The following is a 4969-nucleotide window of genomic DNA, read 5'->3' as shown; positions in this document are numbered from 1 at the left end:
CAAGTGGGATATGATGTGTTGAGATATCAGAGTAGACTGTGTGTTCCATGTGTTGATGATTTGAGACAAAGAATTATGGCTGAAGCGCATGGCACGCGATATTTTATTCATCCCGGTACTACCAAGATATACTGTGACTTGCAGGAAATCTATTGGTGGATTGGTATGAAGAAAGACATAGCGAGTTTGTAGCAAAGTGTGCAAATTGTCAACAGGTTAAGGTAGAGCAGCAAAGACCTGGTGGTACATTATCTTGGAAGTGAGAAAAGTTGAATATGGATTTTTGTGACTGGATTACCCCTTTCACGTCATCGTCATGGTTCGATTTGGGTTGTTATTGACAGGCTGACTAAGTCAGTGCATTTCTTGCCAGTTCATACGTCATATACAGCTGAGGATTATGCTAAATTATATATTCGAGAGTTATTCAGATTGCATGGTATTCGCTTGTCTATCATCTCAGATAGGGGTAGTCAGTTTACTTCCCAGTTCTGGAAAGCCTTTCAGAAGGGTCTTGGTACCCAAGTTCATCTTAGTTCAGCTTTTCATCCGCAGACAGATGGTCAAGTAGAGAGGACCATCCAAACTCTAGAAGATATGTTGAGATCATGTGCTCTTGATTTCAAAGGTAGTTGGGATGAGCATTTGCCATTAATTAAGTTGGCATATAATAATAGTTACCATGCTAGCATTCAGATGGCCCCGTTTGAAGATCTTTATGGGAGGAGATGTAGATCACCCATAGGTTGGTTTGAAGTGGGTGAGGCCACTTTGCTTAGGCCTGATGTAGTGTTTGAAACTATGGAGAAAGTTAAGTTGATTAGATAAAGGTTAAAAATAGCCCTGAGTCTTCAGAAATCCCATACAGATGTAAGAAGAAGGGACCTCAGTTTGAGGTTTGTGACTTAGTGCATTAAAAGATTTCACCCATAAAAGGGGCGAAGAGATTTGGAAAAAAGAGGAAGCTTAGTCCCCGGTATGTTGGCCCCTATAGGATTCTGAGTCGTGTTGGGAAAGTAGCTTATGAGATTGAGTTTTCCGCAGACTTGTCAGTTGTTTATCCTGTATTCCAAGTTTCTATGCTTAGGAAGTACATCGGTGACTCCACTGTTGTAATTACTTTAAAAAGCTCAGATATTCAAAACAACCTTTCATACGAGGAGATTCCGGTTGAGATTTTAGACCATAAGATCCATAGACTAAGGAACAAAGAAGTTTCCTTGGTCAAAGTTCTTTGGTGAAATCAGTCTATTGAGGGTGCCACTTGGGAAACAGAAGAAGATATGCAGCCAAGTGCCCTCACCTCTTCTCTGCAAAATTAGATTTAGCCCAAGGTACTATTCATCTTTGATTCAATTCTTTTCTAATCATACATTCATCTATATAGTTGTCCTCGTTGTAAGTTCATGTACTCTCAAAATTACCCAGAAGCTCAGAATGACTTAGAGTTAGTTTAGCAAGTTATTTCAGTTTAGCATACTATCTTGTATCCCCAAATTCCTCAGTATTCTTAGCCCAACTAGAAACATTCGAGGATGAATGTTCCCAATGGGGAGATATTGTAAGATCCCACAAAATCCTCAACGTCTAAGCCCTTTTAAAGCATGCCAAGAGAAGTATCACGCTTAGAAAATTTAGATAAGTGTTGGGACTTAGTCATTTTCAAAGCCTTCGAACTTTAAAAGTTTTATTTATGACCTTCCCGACCTCGAAAAGTTAATTTTTGAGTTGAATCATGATCGGGGAGGTCAGTAGGTGTTCTCGGGTGAGTTTTGAATTTTTCGTACCTCGTTAAAAAATTGTTTGGATGTTGAAAATAGTGAGTCACGCGAACTCATTGCATCGCGTCGTCCATCACGTCGACCAACCTTTTTCCCAGCATCAGTGCTCAAATTTCAGTGACCCAACACGAACTCGGCGCGGCGAGATCGTGTCGGTACCATCGACCTGGCGCGTCGGCCTGCACGTCGCTGGGCGTAAATTTTTTTTCATCATTAAAGATCCGTATCCAAAGGGGCAATTAAGTCAATTTCCCCCACTCTTATTCCGACCAAACACAAGATTAAAGTCTAGTCCAAGTACATTAGGCTAAGTTTCATCAAAATTCTCTCAATTAGAAACCCTAAACTTCAATATCCAATTTCAAGAACCTTCAAAGTTCACCATTCTTCTTCCAAATTAATTCAAGATTCAAAGTCCCAGTCCAAGAATATTAAGAATCATCATTCGAAAGCGCAAATAGAGTCTTAAGAGCAAGTTTTTTCATCTAGTTCATCATCTAAGGTAGGTGGGGTTTGAACAAGGATAAATCTTTCATCCTTGTGCCCAAAAACCTATTTTAATTATTAAAGTTACATGATTTTATGTGTTTTCCCATGAATTTGAAGCTACAGATTATACCCATTATTGTTATATACAAGCTTATAACATTTTCAATGTTTTAGAAGTTGAATTACATGGGTATGTTCATATTATTATGCTTATTGCTGAATTTTTCAGATTTTCATGATGAATTACGAATATTTATATCATCAAGTATGAATTTTTAGATGTTTTATCATGTTATTGATACGTGGGTTATTAAGCCCTATTTAAAGATTGTTATTCAATGAATTGTTGTGCTATGAGCACCCATGATTAGAATATTTTCAGATTTTAGATAAAAATTTGACCTTTTGGTCTCAGAATAGATTTGAAATCCACTTTACAGATTCAAATTACATATTTATAGTTGGTTTTCATTATAAGCCGTTAGATTACTTTTAAAGTGAATTTTTCTTGAGATTTTGAGCATGAAATTGGGAGTAGTTTTTAGCACCGAGATGGGTACGTTACTACGGTTTAATACCCCAGAACTACGTGCAAACATAGGATTTAGATTATTCCCATTTCTATATGGATGACTGAGATTGTGATCACTGAGATAAGATTGTTCTATTCCGATGGCAAGGGTAGAACAATCCTAACCTTACAGGGGCTAGTCATAGGACACCATGGATGCTCACATGGTGTACTTTTCGGTTAGAAGAACCTCCCAAAATAGATGTCCTCCACTCTTAAAATAGTTTACTGATTTAAAGTCTTGAGATAAAAAGTTTACTATGCAGAATAAGTTTTAAGCTTCTTTTAGCTTATATGATTTGAGAAAAAGAACAGAATATAGATTTTAGAACTAAGTGTAATGACTCACAAGATTTATACTACATGCTTTACTGTTCATGATTTATGATCTTTAGATTTCAGATTTACTCAAGCTATGTGAGTCATTTACATTTGGCATGCATGATTTTATAAACTATTATGGTATTGTTTAATTATTGCATGCACCTCCATATACTCAGTACATCCTCAAAGTACTGATGCTACATTCTATCATAATGTAGGTTTAGGTGCTCGGTCTCAGCAGCGACAGTGATTTTTGAGTATCTCATCTACATCCCTGCAGTTGGTGAGTCCTCATAGTTCGGGGACTTAGATATTCGTGTTTTAGTTTGTTAGTAGATGTTTCTTTATTTATTTCAAACTGTTTGAGTCAGCTGAGGCCTCTCCCGGTGACTCTTTAGATTCAGATAGTAGAGGCTTGTCGGGCTATCAGATTCAGTCTTAGATCTTAGTTGTCGTATTCAGACTTTTCAATATTTATATTAATCAAGTTGATGAGATTAGAACTTTAAGATATATTCAGATTATTCAGATAACTTTTTGCATTTTATCATAGTTTTATACTCATATTCTCCCCATGTTGAGATCAGATGTATTAGAAGGCAACTAGGGTTAGCTCAGGACTACTTGTAGTTCGGAGCACCGTGTGGCGTCCAGGAACTAGATTTCGGGGCGTTACACGCTGGAACCACTGCATTATACTCATTTCACATATTCTTCAACTTTGTGAAGTAAGTTGCCACAGAATCAGTTTCTTATGCCAAAGTATCGATTTCCCTGTGCAATTGATTCAGTTTCATACGATTCACCTTGTCAAATCTCTCATTCAAATCCTCCCATACTTCGAACGCACTTGTTGCATACACAATTTTAGATAACATACTTGTTGCATACATAATTTTAGACAACAACTTGTCATGACCCAATTTTGGGACCGTGATGGTACCTATTCACCCCTCCGTGATAGGTAAGCCAAATACCCAATTACAGAAAGAAATAATAATAGATTCAATCCCGAATAATCTCATAAGTAGATAAGTAGGCTAGTAAAGTTAATTCATAGATGATCCCAGGTCTGGAAGTCACTAATAGAAGCCACTAAATACAGAACCAAAAGAAAGTTCGAGTCTTTCAAAATGCGGAAAATGCATAAGAATAAAGTTGGAGGAGATTTCAGTAGTCGCTGAAACCAGTAGCAGCTACCTCGAATCTCTGATGATGCTAGCAACGAAGGAGCCACAGAAATCAATATCAAGAGATCGTCGGATCTGTACCTGCATGTAGGGTGCAGAAAAAGCAAGAGTGAGTACGAAACCACGTGTACTCAGCAAGCGTCGTCGACCGACCCTAATTCAAAGTGGTGACGAGTGACACCACATAAAATATTTAAGCACAAATACAAAACCTGCGCTTAGGAAGACCATATTAATCAAACAGAATATTCCAGTTTAACATTCATAAAGATATCGTAACACAATCCAAGAGTTTCTCAATCCAGTCAAATAAATAACACATATACAATAAGTACAAGTTCACAATCCACTTTAACCAATCTGAAGCAAGCAAATCAATGCAGTGTGATACAATGCAATGCAAATGTATATACTCTGCAGGCTTGCACTCCGATCCCATATATATATACTATGCAAGCGTGCACTCCGATCCCATAAATATAGAATATACTATTCAGGCGTGCACTCTGATCCCATAAATATATATATAATACTGTGCAGGTGTGCACTTCAATCTCATAAATATATAATATACTGTGCAGGAGTGCACTCCGATCCCATAAATATATAATATA

At 37.3% G+C, this 4969-nt stretch overlaps 1 long non-coding RNA gene across 2 annotated transcripts in view; it reads right to left on the bottom strand.

Moving 5' to 3' along the window:
• Positions 1 to 4203: 4203 nt before the first annotated feature.
• The window catches only part of LOC107869840, a 5886-nt gene continuing 5120 nt past the window's right edge, over positions 4204 to 4969 (bottom strand). For both annotated transcript variants that reach the window (XR_007054395.1, XR_001673974.2), the window contains one exon: positions 4204 to 4436. This is a non-coding gene — a long non-coding RNA (uncharacterized LOC107869840). The remainder of the gene's footprint in view (positions 4437 to 4969) is intronic.

Source organism: Capsicum annuum, chromosome 4 (assembly GCF_002878395.1).
Source record: "Capsicum annuum cultivar UCD-10X-F1 chromosome 4, UCD10Xv1.1, whole genome shotgun sequence".
In the NCBI taxonomy this organism is placed as follows: Eukaryota; Viridiplantae; Streptophyta; class Magnoliopsida; order Solanales; family Solanaceae; genus Capsicum; species Capsicum annuum.
The sequence above is the reverse complement of the archived record's forward strand: the minus strand, read 5'-3'. Positions and strand labels throughout refer to the sequence as shown.